Genomic DNA, 26,640 nt, shown 5'->3' on the forward strand with positions numbered 1-26,640 from the left:
TGTGTTACCTTAAGCAAACTGAGACCTGTGAAAGACCTTCCCTTAAAAAGCTTAGGTCTCCCACTGAATCTTGGGCCATCTCCAGTTGTCCTGATATATATCTTGTCACTTGCTCCAGATGGCTCCTGAGGAGAGAGTAAGACTGGTGTCTTTGCTAAGCTCTTCCTCACTTAAATCCAATTCATTGCAAGTCATGACATCACCTCCCCCATGTCATGGTCCTCTTCCAGAACAAAGGACAAACAAGAACAGAAATCTTCCCTGGCTTTTCTGAAACAATTCCCTTCATCATTTATTAAAGCACAATCTATTCCATCACATTCATGTACTTCAATTTGTTCAGCTATTCCCCCAGGTCATAGGCCAACCAATTTCTATTATTTGCCACCTCAAAAAGAACTGGTATATTTTTGTACATTTGGGTCCTTTGATTCTTTTCTGATCTCTTTAGAGGTACAGAACTAGTATCAGTATCACTGAGTGAAAGAACCCCCAGTTTAAATGCTTTTGGGGCATAGTTCTAAGCTGCTTTTCAGGATGGTTAGATCAGTTCACAATTCTGCCAACAATGTGTTAGTTACTGTACCTGTTTTCTCATAGTCCCCTCCTGTATTTGCCTTTTTCCTTTTTAGTGGTCAACTTAGCCAAATCTGCAGGTTTTGAGGTGCTAGTTTTAATCTGAATTTTTAAAATTTGTAGGTATCAGCATTTTTCATATGGCTATTAAAAGCTTGGATTTCTTCCTCTGAAAACTGCCTATTCATATTTTTTCACCACTTCAGTTGGGAAATGGCTCTTATTCTTATAAATTTGACTCATTTTTCTATACATTACAGAAATGACACTTTTATCTAAGAAATTGTTTTGCAAAGACTTTCCCCCAATTTCCAGCTTCTCTTCTCATTTTAATTGTGTTACTTTTGTTTATGCAAAACATTTAAATTTCTGTTCTTTGTCTGAAAACTGCCTGTTCATGTCCTTTGATAATTTCTCAATTGGGGAATGACTTGTAGTTTTGTTTTTTGGGGGGATTTTTTGCACACAATGAGGACTAAGTGACGTACCCAAGGTCATACAGCTAGTAAGAGTCAAGTGTCTGAGACTGAATTTAAACTCAGGTCCTCCTGAATCCAGGGCTGGTGCTTTATCCACTGTGCCACCTAGCTGCTCCCCGCCCCCCATGACTTGTAATTTTAACAATATGACCCAGTTCTCTATATATTTGATATATGAGGACTTTTTCATATATACTTGTTTCAAAATTTCTCAATTTTCTTCTTCTAATATAATGTTGTTTACAGGGGCAGCTAAGTGGCACAGTGGATAAAGCACTGGCCCTGGATTCAGGAGGACCTGAGTTCAAATCTGGCCTCAGACACTTGACACTTACTAGCTGTGTGACCCTGGGCAAGTCACTTAACCTTAATTGCCTCACAGACACACACAAAAATAAATAAATAAAATTAATAAATTAGATCTGACTTCAAGTCAAAAACACCCAGTTAATATCAGGAGAAGTGGCCTTGGAAAGCATCTTATCCAACTGTATCCTGCAGATGAAGGTCTAAATACAGAAAAGTTCCAGTGGCTTGCCTCCTAATAATAAAGCTGGGAGTTGGGGGGGGGGCAGTGGCACGGTGGCGGCTGGATAGCACAGTGGATAAAGCACTGGCCCTGGATTCAGAAGTACCTGAGTTCAAATCCAGCCTTGGACACTTGACACTTACTGGCTGTGTGACCCTGGGCAAGTCACTCGACCCTCATTGCCCCGCAAAAAAAAATGTTGTTTACATTAGTTTTGTTTGGGCAAAAGCTTTTTAATTTTATATGATCAAAATTATCTATTTTAAACTTTGTATTGATCTCTATATCTTCTTTTGTCCCAAATTCTTCCTGTGTCCATAAATCTGACAGATCAACTATTCCATACTCTCTTAGTTTGCTTTTTGTATAAAATGATAAATTTTAATGGCAGAACTGGGAGAACATTTTATACAATGATAGTCTTTACCAAGTACTCTTTGATCTAGTGACACTGGCCTCCTTAAAACTGTACCAAGGGGGCAGCTAGGTGGCGCAATGGATAGAGCACTGGCCCTGGAGTCAGGAGGACCTGATTTCAAATCTGGCCTCAGACACTTTAACACTTACTAGCTGTGTGACCCTGGGCAAGTCACTTAACCCCAATTGCCTCACTAAAAAAACAAACAAACAAACAAAAACACAACACTGTACCAAGAAGACACTCCATTTCTCAATTCTGGATGTATTTTTCACTGTCTCCAATGTCTGGACTGTTCTTCATTCTCATCTACACTTGCTGGCTTCCATGGCTTTCTCTTCATTCCAATTACAATCCCACCTTCCACAGGAATCCTTTTCCAACCCATTTTTACTCTATTACCTTACTTCTCAATCATTTCCCATTTATCCTGTATATACCTTATTTGTATATATTTGTTTGTTGTTTGTCTCCCCCATTATATTATGAACTCCTTCAGGGCTGTGACTGACTCTCCTTTGCCTTTTTGGAAATTTCCAAGACTTAGGACAGGGCCAAGAATATAGTAGGCACTTAATAAATGTTTATGAAATGATTAAGAGAAAGAAATTTAAAATTTTTTAACATCAAAGCTGAATATTTGTGAGTGTCGGCAAGATTAAGAGTAGGCTCATCTCTGTGTGTAGATAAAAAGGAGTAGAAGAGCTGATCATAGGAAGTGGGTACATGGAGGAATTAGGAAGTTAGGGTATTCAAGGGAACATGGGTGTCTATGTGGAAGTGCCCTAGTATAAAGGAATTAGGGTGGAAAGAGTATGAACTCATTGAAAAAGTAGGGAAAGAACCATGAGGGTCAGTAGATAATGACCATCAGGAGCCTGACTTGGTGATAAATTTGGATATTATGACCCTGAAGGAGAAGTAAAGACAGAGTCTGGATTTGACAATGGGAAATAAGCAGTTTTCTGACTCCCCCATCTCCAGCACTGATTGAGAATTGTGTGGGAGGGGCGATTAGAGAAAATGGATCAAATACTGGAAAAGGTACCTAGGGAAAACGGTACCTTCAGGAGGTATTTGTGTCTCACTTAAGTATCAGAAAAAAATAGGAGAGCAAAAAGAAGAGGTTTAAGATGCAAGGAAATTTGTTCATTATGGAGCAGGCATTCCAGAGGGCACAGTGAAAGTGGCAGGCAGATCTGGAGTAGAACATAGGGTGGTAGAGCTGAAGTGGACTGAATGAGAAAGAGGACAACTAGGCCTGGGGAGTGAGGTTTGTTCATTGGTGCCCAGGGATTTTGTATTAGTGGAATGAGGGGAGTAAAAGGGGATGGCAATATGTGATTCATTGAGAAATTATCAGAGGAGATATTAGAATAGATAGAAGTCTTGGGGGAGGCAGGGATTGTAATGTTCAAGTTCCTCCCTTAAGTCTCAACCTTGTGGCAGGAGGTAGTGGTGTATCCTGTGAGGTCACAGAAACCAGACTAACTAGATAAGGGCAGGAAGGGGTAGGACATAGAGAGTTTGGGAGCCAGATCAGGAAGCAAGAGGATCTATCACTGGAATTGAGGGCTTGTCAGAGTGGAGGGTACCTAGAAACTATGATCCTTAAGTAGGCAGTGGTGATATTATTACAGCACCCTACCAAGTGCTTGAATCACCTGGTTTGTTGACTGATGGGGGGTTTGTGGGAGGTGGGAGATGTCTGTATTTCCTAATGGAATCCCCACAAACACATCAGAATTCTTTTTTCAAAGAACAGTGACCTGGCTGTTGGGTCCAAACCTGATTTTTTTTACTCTAATTTCCTTTTCTTCATAGACATTTCTTCCATTCATTATTTTATTTCATTCTTCTCCTGGAATAGGAATTCCAGCCTGTACAACTTCCAAAATATGCCTCTGAGTGAATGGTACAGTTCTCCTCCAACCCCTTTTCACACTTTTTAGCTCCACTTTGTGTTGACTTTCTCTATTAGAATGTAACCTTCTGGAGGTCAAGGACTGTCTTTCTTGTTGCTTGCATTTTTATCCCCAGTACTTAGTTTAGTGCCTGGGACATAGCAGGCACTTGATAAATATTAAAATTAAAAGTAAATAGTCTTGGGCAACAATTATAAGACCACTTCACTACATTCTCATTTTATGCTCAGCATAAGGCTGGGAAGTGCTATTGTTATTTCCAGGGAAGTACTAGGGCACTGTTACAGGCAAAGGTTCTTGGCCACACAGCTGGTAGGAGTCAGAGGCTGCATTGGACCTCAGGTCTTCCTGACTCGAGGCCTAATTTTGTCCACTGAGCCAAGCACTTGCTTCAGTTATTTTGCTGAGGGCTTCTTTGGCCTCAGAGAGATGGCAATCTTGCTTCAGATTGCCACCACAAGGATTAGATTTGTGCAGGTTAGGTCTAAAAAGCACAAAGAGGATGAATGGGTGGAAGATTCAAAGGGATGGATCTAAGTTTTTTCTAAGGAAAGGCTAGGTAAGGACTTAAAATAGTTCATTTTTGTGAGAGAAAAACTATCCTCTTCTCAAGAATTCTCAGGAACTCAGCAGTGATGAAACAAAGGCTCTTTTATTTCCTTCTTGAGAGGAGGCACCCTAGTGTGCAGCTAGTGGGTGCAAATAAAGGGGGCTAAAAGGCCCTGTTTTATACTCTAGTCCCTAACACAAATAGATCCTCCCCTTTTTCATCACTGGTCCAATTATTCAAGGGTTACAACCTACGTGCAAAAACTAGCTAATCGAAATGTAGTATTCCCACCCCTCTTCCTTAGATGGGTATAAACTCAGGAGTGGACCTTATTCTTCCTGCTCCTCCAGAGCAGACCTTATTGAGACCAGGGCTCCTTGAACCATATGATTTTGTTAGCCAGAGGGAAAGGAGAGGATCTGAGAACTTTTTCCTACAAACAGGTCAGGAGGAGTATGACTGACTGTTAAATCCTCATTGAGGACCCATTTTCTCACACTTTGGAAGTCTGAATAACTGACTTCTGAAGTTCTTCCCAGCCCTAGGTACAAAATACCCTACCCACACAACCCAAGTTCACCTCTACTCTATTGTGTAGCAATTGCACAAATGATGTGGGGCCTAACTACAAGGGAAGACCAACAGAAATCTTAGAGCTTACCCAGGCATTCAAGCCCTAAAAGTATTCCCCTGACCCCAAAAATGTAGATTTGGGGAAATCAAGTTTAGGTAGAAGGAAAACACTGCAGATACTAATGACTGAAATATTTATTTAAAATGGACAATTTTAATGCTCAAAACATGAGGTAAGAGAAAGTTTTTAAAACCTTAGATGAAAGGCTTAAATATGACATCACCAGGTCACACCAAACTGAAAGTAACACACTTCTTCTGCACTCCATTCTGCTGCTTCTCCTGAGTCTCTGGGTGGGCAGCTGCTGTGGTGTTGGTGTTGGCTGGTGCAGTGTGTCTAAACTCAAATGGGTGATGAAAAGGATTCTTGGAAAGTGAAACTTTTAGATAAAATGCTGCAGGAGAAGAAGGGAAGGCAGAGGTAAAACACATTACAAATTGTGATAATGAGGATTCTAGGTGGGATGTCCTTGAAGAGGGGAAATTGAGAGATCAGCCCCTGGAGATCACAATCTGGAAGGCAGATTGTATGGAAGATAGAGGTGAAGGTGACTCCTGGGCCATCCAACCACCCCAGCAAATGTCACATAAGGAAAAAGCTCATCACAAGAAAGATGAGAAGAGGGAAGGGAAAGGTGGGCACCACAGTCATTCAGCAGAATGAAGCATGTCAGGAGAAGAGAGAAGGAATGAGACATGAGCTGTGAAAAAGCCATTGGTGGGAAGGGAGATGGCATGAGAATGTGCCAGGAGGGAGAGGGATCATCTCCCACAGTCAGAGCCAGAGAGAGAAGGAGAATGGAAGATGAGGGAGCAGCAGCAGGAGGAAGGGAAGAGAAGGAATGGGAGAGACCTGTGAGAAGAGGCACAAAGAGCAAGAGGCCAGAAGAGAAGTTTCTGCTCATCTCAGCCCAGTGAGAGAAGAGTGTTGAATGGCAAGGGAGGAAGCCAGTCAAAGGGCAGGACCTGGAAGAGAGGGGTCCCCTTTGTGATGTACAAGATATCAGCAACAGCAGGAGGAAGACCAACCAGCTCATCTGAGTCCTCCCCTCAGCAGAGGGGAGATCTGGCTCTGAGGAGGCAGAAGAGAGTAGTAGAGAGGAATCAGAAGAGGAAGAGGAGACAGGAAGCAATTCTGGGGAAGTACCTGGGCAGTTTGCTGAAGAAATGAGTGAAGAGAAGGAGAAAGAATGGAAAGCATATCTTGGTTGTTACAGAAAGACAAACAGACACACAGACAGAGAGGTGGGAGAGGAGATGCTGCACTCCAACACCATGGTGCAAGGAGATTACATCCCAGCTCTCCAGCCTTGTCTCCCACTGAGCTGAAACAGTTGCTCCCCAAGTACCTGCCTGCCCTCCAGGGTTCTCAGACTGGGGAAGAATCCCAGAGCCTGAGCAGGAATGAAGAAGGCACCTGTGCTGAGGTACACAGACCAAAGGATATGATGACTGAAGAAATTGCGTCTCTGAGATGGTTGAAAATGGAAAAGGAGAAAGGCGGCTTCCTGATTATCTTCCTCAGGCCAATCAATGCCATCCTGAAAGCTCAGCACCCAAGCACTGTCTCTGTCTGGGAGATCATGGTAGACAGCAACATGGACAAGTTCTCTCTCATGCTGAATGATGGGGAGCATGGCCTCAGCAGCCTCATGGAGACAGAGGCAGCCCTTCCTGTGTGGGAAGTAAAGACGCTGGTGATCCAGCTCCTGTGATGGGGGAAACATCTTCATGACAGCTGGATCCTTCACCAGGACCTGAAGGCCTCCAACCTGCTCCTCAGTGGGTGTTTAACAAGTTGGTGCTTTTATGTTGGCCAGAGGACATAGCTCTGCTTTAAAAGCTTACACGCTGATTGTGGTGATGCTGATGTACCAGACCCCAGAGCTGTTACTAGGAGCTAAGGAATATTCCAGCACAATAGACATGGTCAGTGTACAGTTACAGAGCTATTAACTTGTAAGCTCCTGCTTCCAGGGAAATTATAGCGTGAGAAGATCAAAGTTTTTAAATGATTTGGGACCTGTGAGTAAGAAGATTTGGCCAGGTGACAATGATATTCCAGCCATGATAAAAATGATTCTTTACAAACCATCTCCATGATAACTTGCAGAAAAGATTTGGGCTCCTGCTCTCTGACCAGGGCTTCTTCCTGAAGACCAATTTCTTGACCTTCCTCCTGGCTGGAGGAGCCACGTAGAAGATGGCCTGAAGCATGAGTACTTCTAAGAAACCCTTCTTCCCTTTGATCCTTCCATGTCTCCCACATGGGCAGCCAAGAGCTAGCAGCAAGGGGCAAGACCCACACTAGCACCGGCTCCCCCTCCACCCTTCCACCGAATTCCCCAGAAAGAAGTCTTTGTTACAGGCAGCTAGGGAATGCTGATCTCAAAGATCATTTTTTCCATCTCACCCCCCCTTTAATTAGGGAACATCTGCAGCTGACCCAAGCATTGACTTCAAGTTTTAACCTCCACAGGAGGGCACAGAGCAGAGGAAACCCTGACTGAGCTGCAACCCAACCATGCCTGTGAACACTTGGGTGTGGAGGGGCTGGAGGGTATAAAAGTGTATGTAATAGCTATTGGGGTTCCCATCCTCTCATCCACTCTGTGCTTGTTTCCCCACCTCTGCCCCCTCAGCACAGCACCTTCTGTAGTGTGGTCCCCATTTGTTCTCCCAGCTATCAGGAAAAATCCTCTTCAGGTTTTATCTTCTCTCACGCCTTGGTTTTCTAAGCAAACAACTAGATCCACTCCCTGGGAGTAGGGCAAACAGTTTTGGTTTGATTCAGATTCTATAAAAGTTTGATATTTTTGATAATTTAACCACACTGGAGTTTTTGTATATTGAGATTGTCATGAATTTAAAAATACAAATAAGTTTAAACATCAGCAGATTCTTTGGTTGTATCCATGATTCTGGTTCGGACTTCGGTTTTATTCCTCATCAGGATAGGTGTTTAGACTGTAAATTGAATGCCAGTACAAGTTTGAATTGTATTCTGCCTCATAATAGGGACTTCAGTTGTATTTGGGTTCACAACTCTTAACATCTCCATATCTTGTATGAAAACTATTAATAAAATTGCAACCCCCAAAGGAGAGATGCCAATGCAAATTAAAGTTAGTCCTAAAGACATTAATTTAGGTGAATAGCCAAGGGAAGCAAATAGTGTGATCAAGTTTCCAATTAAAATAATTATTCCTCCCAGGGAGCTCATAATGATTGGTTTTTTGTATTTGGTCCGGGAAGTTGCTTCTTTTTGCTCTTGAGATGTTTGCTGTGGAGAACCAGTGACTTCCATGTCTTCCATTAGACCTTGTCTTCCTAAGAGCAGGAGGAACGGTATGCCTGGGGAACAGAAGTTCAGGAAGTTATGATTTGTTTGTCTACAACTAGACAAGACTTTCTATAATTGGTAATCATTATGCTTCTCGATGGAACACATTAAATTTCACTATCATCCAACTTAAGTGTAATTACTCAGATTGTTACATCCCATCGAATTTTTTTTCTGAACTATGGCACAGAGATGGTTTTCAGAGTATATATGGAGTTGTTGGCAGTAAGAATAGCCATGAAGTTGCACAGTGATGAATACCTACTCATCAATTTTGCCTTTCACTGTAGCTTTTTTGTTGTTATGTTATGTTGTGGTGGGGGGTGGTGTGTTTAGTGACTTGCCCAGGGTCACACAGCTAGTAAGTGTCAAGTGTCTGAGGCTGGATTTGAACTCAGGTACTCCTGAATCCAGGGCCAGTGCTTTATCCACTGCGCCACCTAGCTGCCCCTCACTGTAGCTTTTTTAAAGTAATTTTTCTTTTTTGGAACTACTCTCAATGAAATCATTCTCAAAGTTGGGGACTTCTATGCACATGGTGATTATCTAATAATTGTAGACTACTACAGTTGTAATAGAAGAGTTTATTCTTCTACCTTAATGTAATTAAAAATATAATCAAAGATTAGATGTTTGTATTTTAAAACCTAGCCATCCTTTTAAATATGATCCTCTCTGGCTGGGGGAAAAAAAAAAAGATTGACTGTACTCCCAAGTGACCCTTAGAAGTGATTCCCTGGATTGAGCAGCAAAGGATACTTTGAATCCCAGAATTCTAACAGATGCTAAGGTCAATGTTTATTCATCTTAGAATCAGGTTTCCAGCCTTGTGAATTTGAGAAGAAAGGGGAAGGGGAGCAAAAAGTCATAGAACAAAACTTGGGAGTTCTTCAAAAGCAGTACTTTGTGTAACCAACATTTCTAAGGAATAGATCAAGTCTGGTTCCTTCTAACCTCTAGCATATTCTATAAGACAGGCACAGTAAAGAAGTAGGAAAGGCATGAGCATTCTTTCCTCTTTTTTTGTTGTTTTTGTCTGCTGGTTTTTTTTGTGAGGCAATTGGGGTTGTGACTTGTCCAGAGTCACACAGCTAGTAAGTGTCAAGTGTCTCAGGTTGGACTTGAACTCAGGTCCTCCTGACTCCAGGGCTGGTGCTCTATCCACTCTCACCTCATTCTTTCCTTTTTTTTTTAAAAAAAATGTTTAAACCCTCTGAGGATTCATTTTGATTTGAGTTTGACGTATTAGATTTTTCTAGTACCTCAATCCAAAGTACCTTGCAGTCCAAAGCAGTCCTGTTAACAGAAAGCATAATATCAAACTTTCTACTTAGGCCCCTAGGTGGCTAGATACAACGAACCCTAATCTTGGAATCACAAGGCTACAGTCCAGATGTGGTCTTAGGTCTATTTAACCTCTGTCTGACTCGGTTTCTTCATGTAAAAAATAGGGATAATAGGACCTATCTCCTAAAATTTTTGTGAATTATATACATATCATTAAGTAATTGGGGGTTTCTTAGCAAAGTTACTAGACTGGTTTACTCTTTTCTTTTCCTGCTTATTTCACAGATTAAGAAACTGAGATAAACAAGGTTTGGGGACTTACCCAAGGTCAAACAAATAGACTGAGCACTTTATCCACTGTGTCACCTAGCTGCTAGTATAGCCATGAGAAAAATGTGTAAACATGTAAAAACCTTGACAACTTTCCATTGTGATATATATGTAAACTATTATTTCTAGGGTTTTCATAGACCACTGGACTTGTTTGGTCTTCAAGGGTTTTAAAAATTTATTTGTTGGTATATTTTAAAAACCCATTTAAGCATCCTTTCTTCGCAACAACAACTGAGGACATCTGTATGATAACAAATGATTTCCAACATTTTTTCCAGACATCATGACAAATAAAGAGTGACTGCCATAGACAAGGAGAATCATGTTTCCATAATGCTATCCATTCCCATAGCATCAGTATTTCATCCTATGCAGGACACTTTGTGAAGTTGTCCAGAAGCCTGGGCCACCTTGGGAGGCAATAGGCTCCTGCCCTCTCTCTCTGGCAGCCCACACTGTAGACCTGCAAGCAGAGGCTTGATGACTCCTTGTAGGAGGGAAAGTTGGACTGTGGGTCCCTTTTATGCAAGGGTTGGACTAGATGGTCATCAGGATACCTTCATCTCTGAAGTTCTGTTATTCCTTCAACCTCCTCCTAGAGTCAGTGCTATTCCCTTGCCTCCACCTGGGTGTCCTACCTCAGGTTAGACATCACAAAAATGGTGCCAATATTCTCACCCACTCTTTAACTTGGCTCTGTTAGTGACACAACGACTACCAGTCAACCATGCTCATAATCTCCAAATTATCTTTGCTTATCTTTTCTCTCAGTAACTGACTGAACTACCTCTATAGAATGTCAACCATAGTCTGTTCTCTACTTCTACAACACCCCACCCCATTTCCCTTCTATCTTAGACCAGTGGTGTTGAACTCAAACAGAAATAGGACATTAAACCATAGGAAAGGATCCCTGGGATGGAGAACACATTAACTTCATTACATTTCATCTAATTTAGACTACACTGGGGACCTCTGTCCTAAAGACAATTGTAATGCTGCCTAAATGACTCTCCTACTGTCAGTCTCTATGTCCTCCTATCCCTTCTTCAAACCACTGCCCAAGTTACATGCCTATTGTACTTCCTCCACAGAAAAAACTTCAAGAGGCCCCCTCTTCTACTTTCTTTTGCTGGCTAGTTTGTGATCCTGCCACTCTAGTACTTTTCTTATCCTTTTTTGTGTTTGCTACATTCTAGCTAATGCTTCTTACCCTGACCCGTCTCTATTCTTTGGTTCATTGTGCCCAAGCCTCAGATGGATTCCCCTCTCTCCCCCACTGTACTGAAGTCTATTCCCCTTTTCCATGGGGAACTTACTTATTATTTCCTTGAAGAAGCTTTCCCTGAATCAAAGTACTTCTACTTCAAGATTGTCATAGTATTTTGCTTGAGCCTCTCCTTTGCATTTCTCCTCTCTACCCATCTGTCTGAGGGAATTATGGCTATGTCTCTCTTTTACTGTACAAGCTACCAAAGACAAACGTTCTTTTATGTATCACTCTCTTCCCAAGTACTTGCATACATTAGGTACCTAATGTTTGTTGAATTGATTCAGTACTATCCAGAGAAGCCAAAATGAAGTCCAAGGCAGTTAGAAGAAAATTCATTTTGTCTTTAACTACCATTTATAGGTTGTGCTTATGATGGTTGAAATAAGTTAAGCATCTGAGTGTTAAACCACCCAAGTACTTGAATGGCATACAGTACTGAGAAGATTGGAGCCCTTCATCTGGTGCCCAGCTCATCCAGTAGAAGGAAACAGAATTCTCCCTCTGGAAAGCATTCATGTTAAAAAGATTCCCCATTTTGCTAGTTGCCACAGAATAATTTTTTACCACCACAGAATCCTAGATTTTTTGCTAGTTGTTACAAAAGATTTTTAACATCATAGTATCTCAAAGATAATGAAAGCACCCATACCCAGTTAATTTAAAGGGAGGTCAGGAGTAATTCATTTTTGTCTGAATCATTTACAGAAAAACACATCCTCACTCAGGCAGAAACCAAAACATTGGTACCATAACCCATTTTGTGCCAAATCAACCTAGAGGAGGGTGAGGAAGAAGGGTGAGGACTTAGAGGGAGGAGAAGAGAACCAAACAGATTGGAACTTGCCTTTTTAAATATCAGCAGGAAACTGCTGCTCAGTAGAAGTGCAGTTTCCTAGGAATAGCAAGCATCGTCATTCTGGATATTCAAAAATTTGCAAGTAAGTCTGAATTAAAAGTAGCAACATTTTCAGAGTGCTTCTGGGGAGGAGAAGAGAACATAGCAAAAAGCAGAAGAAATAAGGTGTTCACTGACCAGGCTTGTTTTCTGGAAATGACTGAGTGACCAAAAGTCAGGGATCTGAGAGAGTAACCTGATGTCTTCTGAAACAAACAAGGAAACTACTCCAACCCGAGGAAAGCTACTCTCTTTAGTAGATCTTGCATTCTCCTACTTCATTTATAGGAGACAGAATCCTGATTAGATAATTAGAATATCATGGATTCTCAGGTGGAACTATGTTTGTATCTCTGGAAGGAACAAGTGAATATTTTCCTGAATTAAGCCAATGGCCTAATTTTTGAACTAGCAACTGATGAAGGAACTTTTGTCAAGAGGACTATAAGAAAGTGCCTGTCGACATTTTACTTGATTGTGAAAGAACTTGTGAATAAAATGACAAATTGATAAACTACTTTTGTAGTTACATTTAAGAACAAAGGGTTTTCCTCCATTAAATGTTGGAGGTAGGACTGAAAGAAAGAAGCTGCCAGTCAAAATTAGTGTAATGGTCTTTCCTAGCTCCCTAGGTTAGCACCTGGATGTTACCTCTCTTTGGCACTTATCATGGATGACTTTCTATTGTGGTTAATTTTAAAATTCAATTTAATTTTATTTTCAGTTCTGAATTCTCTCCCCCACCTACTGAGAGGGGTGGAGGACCTAAACCTATAGCAAAACTTGTCATATATTTATGCAAAATCAAATCAATGCATTAGCCATGGTAAGAAAGAATAAAGAAATTAAAGAAGAAGGAAGGGAGGGAGGAAGGGAGGAAGGAAGGAAGGAAGGAAGGAAGGAAGGAACTTAAGAATGAAGGGAGGAGGGAAGGAAGGAAGGAAGGAAGGAACTTAAGAATGAAGGGAGGAGGGGTGGGGGGAGGGAGGGAGAAAAATCTGAAATTGTAAAGCTTGTATAAACAAAAGTTGAGAACTATCTTTACATGTAATGGAAAAAAATAAAATACTTTATTAATTAAAAAAAAAAGAATGAAGGGAGGAAGGACTAAAGGAAGGAAGGTAGTTAGGAAGGAAGAGAATGAAGAAAGCTTCAGTCCTCACTTTGAGTCCATCATCTCTCTATCTGCAGGTGGATAGCATGCTTCATCATTAACCTTTTAGAATTGGGGTTGGTCATTATGATAGTCAGAGTTCTTAGTTCTTCTAGAGTTCAATATCTGTACAGTATTGTGGTTACTGTATAAATTGATCTCCTGGTTCTTCTCACTTCACTTTGCATCAGTTCATAGGAGCCTTCCCAGGTTTTTCTGAAACCATTCCCTTCATCATTTCCTTTTTCTTCCTTTCTTTTTCTTTCTTTCTTTTTTTGTTGTTGTCCAAAAATCTTTAATGTAACAAGGAGGAGGGGGATTAGTTTTGGTAGCCTCAGCTGGCCCCAGGGCCCCTGGCACACTTGAACTTTGGGCCCTTGGATTGGACATATGGTTTGGTGTGGCTATGAGGAGTACCAAGTACCTTCCCAGAATGCCTGTATACCTTGAAGGCCTTCCGGGGACCAGACAGCAGGACAGTGCCCTTGCCCTTGGTTGAGCTCATGGCCAGCTGGTCAAAGGTGAGAATCTTCCCACCAGCCTTGAGGATGCAATTTTGTGCATTGCTAGTAATAGGAAAAGCACACACCTTCAGCTTGGGGACATCTTGGATCCTTATATAATTGATCACAGTCCCAACAAACACAGCTGCCTTGTTTTCTCTGCCTGACAGCTTCATCTTCCTGATTATTCAGGTTGGGGGGGGGGGTTGGGGGGGGGTTGGTCCTGCTCATGAACAGCCTTTTTAGAACAACCTTGTTGAAAGTTGATTTGGGGAGCCAAGATGGCGGAGAGAAGCCAGCGAGTTGCCCAAGATCTTCTTCTGTTCCCTCAAAAAGAACATTAAATCAAACCTCTGGATGGATTCTGAAACTGCAAAGCAACAGAGAGACACAGTCTTCCAACCAGAGATAATTAAGAAGGCTTCAGGAAAGGTTGGTCTCACTCGGGAAAAAGGGAGGTGCAGCGCACTGCAGCGCAGCATGGAGGGGGTCAGGGCAAGTCAGCAGGAAGCTGTGGGCCATAGTCGAGCAACCGAGGCTGTGGATCCAGGCTCAAAAAGCTGGTGGCACAGCAGGGCAGTGGCAAAATCCACCTGCACCATCTGAGAGGGCAGGTTGCCAGCTAGAGGGCCACCCACAGGACAGGCGCGACCAGGCCTATCATTCCCAGTGTGCGTAAGCCCAGGGAGGTGAGAAATCCACAAGCCATAGGGGACCCAGCGTAGAAAGTCAGTGACATAGCCCCTATAATCCCAGCACAAGAAGCTTGAAACAGGGACCCTGGTGCCCCCAGAGCAGACCTCAACTTAAAAAAAAAAAGCTGCAATATGAGTAAGAAACAAAAAAGAGCTCTTACCATTGAGGGCTTCTGTGTCAACAGGGAAGAGGCAAACACAAACTCAGATGAGGATAATTCTCTCAAATTGCCTACATGTGAAGCCTCAAGAGGGAAGATGAATTGGTCTCAAGAACCAAAAGCCTTCTTGGAAGAGCTCAAAAAGGATTTTAAAAACCAATTGAGAGAGGTAGAAGAAAAAAATGGGGAGAGATGAAAGCAACACAAGAAAATTGTGAAAAAAAGAATCAGCAGCTTAGGAATGGAAACACAAAAATTGACTGAAGAAAACAATTCCTTAAAAAATTTATTTAGGGGCAGCTAGGTGGCGCAGTGGATAGAGCACCAGCCCTGGAGTCAGGAGTACCTGAGTTCAAATCTGGCCTCAGACACTTAACACTTACTAGCTGCATGACCCTGGGCAAGTCACTTTACCCCAATTGCCTCACAAAAACCACCAAACAAACAAACAAACAAACAAATTTATTTGGCCAAATGGAAAAAAAGGTGTGTAATCTCACTGAAGAAAACAATGTCTTAAAAATTAAAATTGGACAGTTGTAAGATAATGACTCGATGAGACACCAGGAATCAGTCAAGCAGAATCAAAAGAATGAAAAAAATGAAGAAAATGTGGAATACCTCATTGGAAAGACAACTGACCTGAAAAACAGATCCAGGAGAGACAATTTGAGAATTATTGGACTACCTGAAAGCCATGATCAGAAAAAGAGTCTAGACACCATATTCCAGAAAATTATTAAGGAGAACTGCCCTGATATTATAGAATCAGAAGATAAAATCATCATTGAAAGAATGCACCAATCACCTCCTGAAAGATATCCCAAAAGGAAAACTCCAAGGAATATTATAGCCAAATTCCAGAATTATCAGGTGAAGGAGAAAATACTCCAAGCAGCCAGAAAGAAGCAATTTAAATATCATGGAGCCACAGTCAGGATTGCTCAGGACCTGGCAGCTTCAACATTAAAGGATTACAAGCCTTGGAATATGATATTCCAGAAGGCAAAGGAGCTTGGATTGCAGCCAAGAATCTATTACCCAGCAAAAATGTGCATTCTCTTTCAGGGGAAAAGATGGACATTGAATGAAATTGGGGACTTTCAAGGTTTCCTGATGAAAAGGCCAGAACTGAATAGAAAATTTGATCTTAACATATAAGACTCAAGAGAAGTTTCACAAGGTACACGGGTTGGGGGGGGGGAAGTTACTCAATAAGGTTAAACTGTTTACATCACTACACAGGAAAATAATACTTCTAACTCTTGAGAACTGTATAAGTATTTGGACAGACAGAAGGATTATACACAGAGGGTATAAATATAAATTGTCTTTGAAGTGATGATATAAAAAAATTAATGGGTGAAAAAGGGAGTTTATGGGGAGATGAGGAAAGGGGAGTTGGAATGGGATGAATTACATCATATGAAGAGGTGAAAAAAACCTATTACAATAGAGGGGAAAAAGGGAGGGGTGAACATTGTTTCAACCTTAATCTCACTAGATTTGATTCAAAGAGGGAATAACATATACGTTCATTTGGATAAAGAAACTTAGCTTATTCTTTAGGGAAGTAAAAGGGTAAGGGGAAAAGGGTAAGGGAGGGCAGAAGCAAGGGAGAAAAAGGTAAAGAAAAGGAAGGGGGGGTGATAAAAAGGGAGGGCAGATTGGGGGAGGCAGGGATAAGAAGCAAAATTTTGGTGAGGAGGAATAGGGTGAAAGAAGCAGGGAGAAAGTACAAAGGGGGTAAATAGAATGGAGGGGACTAGACAGTAATAATAACTGTGAATGTGAATGGGATGAACTCTGCCATAAAACAGAAGTGAATAGCAGAGTGGATTAAAAACCAGAATCCTACAATATGCTGTTTACAAGAAACACATTTGAAGCAGAGAGATACACACAGAGTAAAGGTAAAAGGCTGGAGCAGAATATATTATGCTTCGGCTAAGGTCAAAAAAGCAGGGGTAGCAATCCTTATCTCAGACAAAGCAAAGGCAAAAATAGATCTAATTAAAAGAGATAAGGAAGGAAACTGCATCTTGCTAAAAGGTACTATAGATAATGAAGTAATATCAATATTAAACATGTATGCACCAAGTGGTATAGCATCCAAATTCTTAGAAGAGAAGTTAAATGAGTTACAAGAGGAAATAGACAGCAAAACTATACTAGTGGGGATATGAATCATCCCCTCTCAGAATTAGATAAATCTAGCCACAAAATAAATAAGAAATAAGTGAAAGAGGTGAATAGAATATTAGAAAAGTTAGACATGATAGATGTCTGGAGAAAATTCAATGGGGATAGAAAGGAATATACCTTTTTCTCATCAGTACATGGTACATTTTCAAAAATTGACCTTGTATTAGGGCACAAAAACCTCATGGTCAAATGTAGAAAGGCAGAAATGGTAATTGCATCCTTCTCAGATCATGATGCTGTAAAAATTACATGTAATAAAGAGCCATGGAAAGGAAGGCTGAAAATCAATTGGAAACTAAATAATTTCATTTTAAAGAATGAGTGGGTCAAACAACAAATCATAAAAACAATCAATAACTTCATCCAAGAGAATGACAATAATGAGACAACATACCAAAATCTATGGGATGCAGCCAAAGCAGTGCTTAGAGGAAATTTTATATCTCTAACTGCTTACATCAATAAAAAAGAGAAAGAGCAGATCAATGAATTGGGCATGCAACTTAAAAAGTTAGAAAAAGAACAAACCAAAAATCCCTAATTAAATACTAAATTAGAAATCCTGAAAATTAAAGGAGAAATTGATAAAATTGAAAGCAAGAAAACTATAGAATAAATCAATAAAACTAAGAGCTGGTTTTATGAAAAAAACAAACCCAATAATTGCTTAATTTCATTTAGAAAAAGAAAGAAGAAAACCAGATTACCAGTATCAAAAATGAAAGGGGTGATTTTACCACCAATGAAGTGAAAATTAAAGCAATAATTAGGAAGTATTTTGCCCAACTGTATGCCAATAAATTTGACACTCTAAATGAAATGGATAAATATTTACAAAAATACAAACTGCCCAGGTTAACTGAAGAGGAAATAAAATCCTTAAATAAAACCATATTAGAAAAAGAAATTGAACAAGCCATTAATGAACTCTCTAAGAAAAAATCCCCAGGGCCAGATGGGTTTACAAGTGAATTGTATGAAATGTTTAAAGAACAATTAATTCCAGTATTATACAAATTATTTGGAAAAATAGGTGAAGGAGTTCTACCAAATTCGTTTTATGACACAAATAGGGTGGTGATACCAAAACCAGGCAGAGCCAAAACAGAGAAAGAAAATTATAGACCAATTTCCTTAATGAATATTGATGCAAAAATCTTAAATAAGATATTAGCAAGGAGATTACAGCAAGTGCTCACCAGGATAATACACTATGACCAGATGGAATTTATACCAGGAATGCAGGGCTGGTTCAACATTAGGAAAACTATTAACATAATCAACCACATCAATAAGAAAACCAAACAAAATCATATGATTATCTCAATAGATGCAGAGAAAACTTTTGACAAAATACAGCACCCATTCCTAATAAAAACACTAGAGAGCTTAGGAATAGGTGGAGCTTTCCTTAAAATAATAAGCAGTATCTACCTAAAACCATCAGCAAGCATTATATGTAATGGAGATAAGTGAGAGGCCTTCTCAATAAGATCAGGAGTGAAACAGGGATGTGTAGTATCACCTCTATTATTTAATATTGTACTAGAGATGTTAGCTTTAGTGATCATAGAAGAAAAAGGAATTAAAGGATTTAGAATAGGCAAGGAGGAAACAAAACTGTGACTCTTTGCAGATGATATGCTGGTATACTTAGAGAATCCTAGAGAATCAACTAAAAAATTACTTGAAACAATTAACAACTTTAGCAAAGTAGTCAGATATAAAATAAATCCACATAAATCATCAGCATTTCTATACATGACCAACAAAGTACAGCAAGCAAGAGATAGAAAGAGAAATTCCATTTAAAGTAACGCAGACAATATAAAATATTTGAGAGTCTACTTGCCAAGACAATATGAGGAACTCTATGAACACAATTACAAAACACTTTTCACACAAATCAAATCAGATCTAAATAATTGGAAAAATATCAATTGCTCATGGATAGGCTGAGCTAATATAATAAAAATGACAATTGTACCTAAATTAATTTACTTATTCAGTGCCATACCAAACAGACTACCTAAAAATTATTTTATAGAGGTAGAAAAATAATAACAAAATTCAGCTGGAAAAACAAAAAGTCAAGAATATCAAGGGAAATAATGAAAAAAATGCACAGGAAGGTGGGTTAGCTGTATCAAATCTGAAGCTCTACTATAAAGCGGCAGTCATCAAAACTATTTGGTACTGGCTAAGAAATAGAGTGGAGGATCAATGGAATAGGCTAGGCACAGGAGACACAGTAGTAAATGACTTTAGTAATGTACTGTTTGATAAACCCCAAGACTCCAGCTTCTGGGATAGGAATTCAGTATTTGACAAAAACTGCTAGGAAAACTAGAAGACAGTATAGCAGAAATTAGTCATAGACCAACATCTTACACTTTATACTAAAATAAGGTCAAAATGGGTACATGATTTAGACATAAAAGGTGATACCATAGGTAAATTAGGAGAGGAAGGAATAATCTACCTTTCAGAACTTTGGAAAGGAGAACAGTTTATAACCAAACAAGAGACAGAGAATATTATGAAATGCAAAATGGATGATTTTGATTACATTAAATTAAAAAGGTTTTGTACAAACAGAAGCAATGCATCCAAAATTAGAAGGGAGGCAGAAAGCTGGGAAACAATTTTTATGGCCAATACTTCTGATAAAGGCCTCATTTCTAAAATATACTGGGAACTAAATCAAATTTATAAGAATCCAAGTCATTCCCCAACTGAGAAATGGTCAAAGGATATGAACAGGCAGTTTTCTGATGAAGAAATCAAAGCTATCGCCATATGAAAAAATGCTCCAAATCATTATTGATTAGAGAAACGCAAATTAAAACAACTCTGAGGTACCACCTCATACCTATCAGATTGGCTAATATGACAAAAAAGGAAAATAATAAATGTTGGAGAAACTATGGAAAAATTGGAACATTAATGCATTGTTGGTGGAGCTGTGAACTGATCCAACCATTCTGGAGAACAATTTGGAATTATGCCCAAAGGGCTATAAAGCTGTGCATACCCTTTGACCCAGCAAGTCTTTTCCCCAAAGAGATCATAAAAAAGGGAAAATGACCCACATGTACAAAAATATTTATAGCTGCTCTTTTTGTGGTGGCAAGGAATTGGAAATTGAGGGGCTGCCCATCAATTAGGGAATGGCTGAACAAATTGTGGTTTATTAATGTAATGGAATTCTATTGAGCTGTAAGAAACGATGAGCAGGAGGAGTTCAGAGAAACCTGGAAGGACTTGCATGAACTGATGCTGAGTGAGATGAGCAGAACCAGGAGAACATTGTACACAGTATCATCAACATTATGTGTTGATTAACTGTGATAGACTAGATTCTTCTCACCAATACAATGATACAAGAAAGTTCTAAAGGACTTATGATGGAAAAGTCTCTCCAAATCCAGAAACAAAAAAAAAAGAACTGTGGAATATAGATGCTGATTGAACCATATTATTTTTTGGTTTTGGTGCTGTTGTTTTTCTTTTTTGAGGTTTTCCCTTTTTGCTCTGATTCTTCTCTTATAACATGACTAATGCAGAAATGTGTTTAATGTTATTGTATATATATAACCTATTATCAGATTATCTGCAGTCTTGGGGAGGTGGTGAGGGAGGAGAGGAAGGGAGAAAAATTTGAAATTGGAAATCTTATAAAAACAAATGTTGAAAACTATCTCTACATGTAACTGGAAAATAATAAAATACTTTTATTATTAAAAAAAAAAAGTCGAGTTGGTTCTATGGGCCAGGAACTGGTATAGCTTCACCAATAGCTACAGGTAGATGTCCTGGCTCTTGGACTTCTTGCACCAGACTTTCTAATCCTTGTTATAGAGGATGTTGACTCCCATGCTGGTGCCCTCCTGAAGACCAGCCCAACCAGGAAAACCCCTTTATCATTTCTTAAAGCACAATGCTATTCCATCACTTTCATATATCTTCATTTGTTCAGTTATTCCCCTAATTGATAGGCCCATCAGTTTTCAATTCTTTGCCACCACAAAAAGAATTGATATATTTTTATAGATTTGAGTCCTTTTCCTCTTTTTTTTTTTTTTTGATATCTTTAGGGGTATAGAACTAGTAAGAGTATCACTGATTCAAAGAGTATACACAGATTAAAATCTTTTGGGACATAGTTCTAAATTTTTTATAGAATGGCTAAATCAACTGACAACTCTGCCAGCAGTGTATATATGTACCAGTTTTCCTTAGCCCGTCTGCCATTTGTCATTTTCCTTTTTTTTTTCAATCCACTTAGCCAATAAGAATAATTTTGGGTGCTACCTCAAAGTTGTTTCCATTTTAGTTTATATAATTACTAGATTTGAGTATTGATAACTTGGATTTCTTCCTCTGAAAACTGTTTATTCATATCTTTTGACTATCGTTTGGGAAATAGCTCTTATAAATTTGAATCATTTCTCTGTATATCACAGAAATGAGACTTTTATTTTTAAAAAGCTTGTAAAGATTTCCCCCATTTTTTGCTTATTTTCTCATATGTGCTACATTGCTTTTGTTAGTTGAAAACAATCTTTCAATTTTATATAATCAAAATTGTCCATTTTATCTCCTCTGAAACTCTCAAACTCTTATTTAATCATGATCTTTTCTACTGCCATATTATGCTGATTTTTGTGTGTTCTATTCCCTAATTATATTCTTAGCTTTCTAAGGTCAAGGACTTTTTCTTATTTCCATTTCCTATCTTTCCCAGTGCTTAGTACAATGCTCTGCAGCTGGAAGGTGCTTATAAATTTTGGTAAGAGTTGAAATTCTATACATTAAGCCACCTCCTACAGCTGTTTGCTGTAGAAATTTAACTATGCAATAAGAACTTATGGTTTTTACAGATCTTCATCCTCAGTTCAGAGCATTGTAAAGTATATGACATTTTATTTCATTAAACATTGAGGATCTAATTCACAAACCTTTCTGATAGATTTGTAAAAGGATAAATTTCAGAACAGAAGTGGGAGAATAGTTTATATGAGAGTCTTCACCATGTACTCTTTGATCTAGTGAGACTGGCTTCCTTAAAATTGAACCAGCAAGGAACAGCTAGTGGATAAAGCACTGGTTGGATTCAGGAGGACCTGAGTTCAAATCTGGTTTCAGACACTTGACACTTACTAGCTGTGTGACCCTGGGCAAGTCACTTAATCCTCATTGCTCTGCCCCCCCCCCCAAAAAAAAATTGAACTAACAAAGACACTCCATTTCTCAGCTGTGGGCATTTTCTCTGTCTGTCTTCAATGTTCTTCCTCTTCATTTACACTCCTGACTTCCCTGGTTTTCTCTAAGTTCCATCTAAAATCCCACCTTCTGAAGGAAGTTTTTTCCAACCCTTCTTAATTCTAGTACTTTAGCTCTCGATTATTTCCTATTTATCCTATTTATAGCTTATCCATATATATTTCTTTGTTGGATGTCTCCCCCATAACATTGTGAACTGTTCCGTGGCAAGGACTGTCTTTGGTCTTTTTTGGAATCTCTAAGACTTAGGACAGTACCTGCAACATAGTAGGCACTTAATAAATATTTATGGAATGATAAAGAGAATAAAGTTTAGAATTTATGAACATCGAAATAGAATATTTGTGAGTGCTGTCAAGAGTAGGCTTATCTCTGTGTGTAGATGAAAAGGAGTGGAAGAGCTGACCATAGAAATTGAATAGATTGAGGAATTAGGAAGTTAGGGTATTCAAGGGAACATGGGTATCTATGTTGAAGTCCCCTAGTATTGTAACGATTGGAATGACGCCACCTGCTGGAGACCTACTATAGAAGAGTTCCACCCATGAAGCGAAGGTCTTTGAGGGCAAGACCAGGAGTCTTTTCTTTGGCTTCAGGAAGTGACGCGGGCTAGTGGGAGGAGGAAGGAAGAGACTGGCGCTCGGTCTGGCCTTTTTTCCTCGGGACTCTGGTGGAGAGTGGAGCTAGAAATGCGCTCTCTCTCTCTTTACCAAATTCTTGTTCTCCTTAATAAATGCTTAAAAGTCTAACTCTTGCTAAAGCTTATAATTTATTGGCGACCACTCATTGGATATTTTAGACAGTTTAGCTAGAATTTTAGCCCTTAACAGTATGAAGGAATTAGGGTGGAAAGAGTATGAGCCAGACACTGAACTCATTGAAGAAGTAGGGAAAAATCCCTGTGGGTCAGTAGATAAAGACCCACCCAGAGTTTGACTTGGTGATAAATCTGGATATTATGATCCTGAAGGAGAAGTAAAGGAAGAGTCTGGATTTGACAATGGGAAGGAAACAAGCAGTATGCTGACTCCTCCAACTTGACCACTCACAAATGGGGGAGTAGAGTGGATAGAGAAAATGCATACAGTGTTGGAAAGGGTACCCAGGGAAGCAATGCCTTCAAAGGGTATTCATATCTCAGTGAATATTTGAAAAAATGGAAGGAGGAAAAAATAAGTGGTCTAAGATGCAACAAAACTTGTGGAGAGGACATTCCAGAGGGCACAGTGAAAGGGACAGGCAGGTCTGGAGTGGAACATAGTGTATTAGAGCTGAAAGTGGATTGGCATAAGAGAGAAGACAATTAGGCTTCAGGAGTTTTGTTCATTGGAAGCCAGAATTTCAGTATCAGTGGAATGAAGAAAGTACAAGGGGATGGCAATAATGTGACTCATTGAGAAATGAGTATAGGAGGCATAGCAACATATCTGTTGCCTCCCATCAGAGGCAAGTGATTACCCTGTTCAAGTTCCTTAAATCTCAACCTTGTGGCAGGAGGTTGTGATGTATCCTGTGAGGTCACAGAAACCAGACACAACAGACAAAGGCAGGAAGGGGTAGGACATAGGGAATTTGGGAGCCAGATAAGGAGGCAGGAGGATCTGGCACTGGAGTTGGGGGTTAGTCAGAATGGAGGCCACCTAGAAATTCTCATCTTTAGGTGGGCAGTGGTGATATTATTACAGCACCCTACCAGGTGCTTGAATGGCCTGGGTTATTGACTGATAGAGGTCTTTGGTGGGGTCATGTGGGAGATGGTAATGTCTGTACTTCCTGTTTATTATCCACAGTACTTAGTTTAGTGCCTGGCACAAAGTAGGTACTTAATGAATGCTTATTAAAATTAGAAATGAACTATAATATCAGGTAGCAATTATAAGACCATATACAGTCTCCTTTTATCCTCACCATAAGGCTGGGAAGTGCTATTGTTATTTCCAGTGAAGTACTAAGAAACTGATACAGGCAGAGGTTACATGGCTACAAAGGTACTGAGTCTGAGGCTGCATTTTAACTCCAGGCCCAACATTAGCCGCTAGACCAACCAATTGCCCCAGATGTTTTACTGAGACCTTTTTTTTTTTTTGGAGGGAGGTGAGGCAATTGGAGTTAAGTGACTTGCCCAGGGTCACACAGCTGGTAAACGTCAAGTGTCTGAGGCTGGATTTGAACTCAGGTCCTCCTGACTCCAGGGCTAGTGCTCTATCCACTGTGCCACCTAGCTGCCCCTCAAGACCTTTTTTCCTCTCAGAGACATGGCACTTTCGTTTAAGTTTGCCAATACTAAAGGATCAGATTTGCTCAGCTTGGGCCTAGTGTGGACATGAGCTCTGTAATGCTTGTACTATCTGATCAAATACGCTAGAGCTTCTCTTTTTCACAGCTGAACCAGACAATGGAGTAACAGCTAGCTAATCAGGAGGACTTCTGATGCCCAGGGCTGCTTGACATCCCAGGTAAATTTCAACTGAAATCAGAGATGCCTGCAACTTTTGAAACCACCTTTGAGAGAAAAGCAAACCTCGTGGTTCCTGACATCTAAAAAGCCACATCCTACATCCTGATTGCTTGTATTTCCAGATGTCTTCTACCTATACCCTCACTCGTCAATTTGTGTTTCTCCCTTAATCCTGGCTTAGCCCTAAAGCCTAAATATCTCAAATATCTATAAATACCTCATCCTTCCCAACTCCACTCTTAGCAGGGGTAAACCTTGTCTCACTGCTCCAGTTGGCAACTTCCTTCTCAGGCAATAAATACATTTATAATCTTTGTACATTGTGATCAGACAGTGGTTCATTCCAGGCTTCCCTTTTGGACCTGGGCTTGCTTCTCTTTTAATAGTTCACAGGGGTGTTCATTTGTACACAAGGAAGTACAAAGAAGAGCAATGGCTCAAAGTTTCAAAGGGAAAGATCTAAGCTTCTTTCATGGAAAGATTAAATAACAATTTAAAACTGTTCCTTTGGGAGGCTGAATAACTATAGACATCTGCAGTTCTTCTCAGACCTGGGTTCAAAATAACCCTATCAGAAAAACCGAGTAGATCTTCATTCTGCCTATTGGCAGAATTACAATTATAATTACACAAATGACCTGGGCGTCATTACAAGGGAAGACCAGCAGAAATCCTAGAGCTTACATAAGACATTCAATCCCCAAAAGTGGTACCCCAACCCCAAAAATGTAGAATATAGGAAATCATGTTTAGGTAGAAGGAAAACACTGCAAATATTAAAAACAAAATTATTTTATTAAAACAGGAAAATTAGTGTTCAAAACTTCAGGTAAGAGAAAGTTTTTAAAAACTTAGATGAAAGGCTTAAATCTTGACATCACCAGGTCACACCAAACTGAAAGTGACACACTTCTTCTGCACTCCATTCTGCTGCTTCTCCTCAGTCTGGGTGGGCAGCAGCTGTGGTGTCGGCAGGTGCAATTTGTGTCTAAACTTAAATGGGATGAAAAGGATTCTTGGAAAATGAAGTCTTTAGAGGAAATGCTACAGGAGAAGAAGGGAAGGCAGAGAAAAAAAATTACAAATTGTGATGATGGGGTTTCTAGGTGGGATGTCCTTGAAGAGGGGAAGCTGAGAGATCAGCTCCTGGGGATCACAATCAGGAATTCACCTTATAGGAAGGGAGATTCTGTGGAAGAGAGAGGTGAAGGTGACTCCTGGGCCATCCAACCACCCCAGCAAATGTCACATAAGGAAAAAGCTCATCACAAGAAAGATGAGAAGAGGGAAAGGAAAGGTGGGCACCACAGTCATTCAGCAGAATGAAGCATGTCAGAAGAAGAGAGAGGGAATGAGAACATGAGCTGTGAAAAAGCCATTGGTGGGAAGGGAGATGGCATGAGAATGTGCCAGGAGGGAGAGGGATCATCTCCCACAGTCAGAGCCAGAGAGAGAAGGAGAATGGAAGATGAGGGAGCAGCAGCAGGAGGAAGGGAAGAGAAGGAATGGGAGAGACCTGTGAGAAGAGGCACAAAGTGCAAGAGGCCAGAAGAGAAGTTTCTGCTCATCTCAGCCCAGTGAGAGAAGAGTGTTGAATGGCAAGGGAGGAAGCCAGTCAAAGGGCAGGACCTGGAAGAGAGGGGTCCCCTTTGTGATGTACAAGATATCAGCAACAGCAGGAGGAAGACCAACCAGCTCATCTGAGTCCTCCCCTCAGCAGAGAGGAGATCTGGCTCTGAGGAGGCAGAAGAGAGTAGTAGAGAGGAATCAGAAGAGGAAGAGGACACAGGAAGCAATTCTGGGGAAGTATCTGGGCAGTTTGCTGAAGAAATGAGTGAAGAGAAGGAGAAAGAATGGAAAGTATATCTTGGATGTTACAGAGAGACAGACACACAGACAGAGAGGTGGGAGAGGAGATGCTGCACTCCAACACCATGG

General features: G+C 40.1%; 3 pseudogenes; 2 read left to right on the forward strand and 1 right to left on the reverse strand.

Moving 5' to 3' along the window:
- Window positions 1–6,367: 6,367 nt before the first annotated feature.
- Window positions 6,368–7,396, forward strand: LOC122752066 (annotated as a pseudogene).
- Window positions 7,397–13,713: 6,317 nt separating this feature from the next.
- LOC122735392 lies at window positions 13,714–20,836 on the reverse strand (annotated as a pseudogene).
- A 4,721-nt stretch (window positions 20,837–25,557) lies between these two features.
- Window positions 25,558–26,640, forward strand: part of LOC122752082 — a 2,040-nt pseudogene continuing 957 nt past the window's right edge.

Source organism: Dromiciops gliroides, chromosome 1 (genome assembly GCF_019393635.1).
Source record: "Dromiciops gliroides isolate mDroGli1 chromosome 1, mDroGli1.pri, whole genome shotgun sequence".
In the NCBI taxonomy this organism is placed as follows: Eukaryota; Metazoa; Chordata; class Mammalia; order Microbiotheria; family Microbiotheriidae; genus Dromiciops; species Dromiciops gliroides.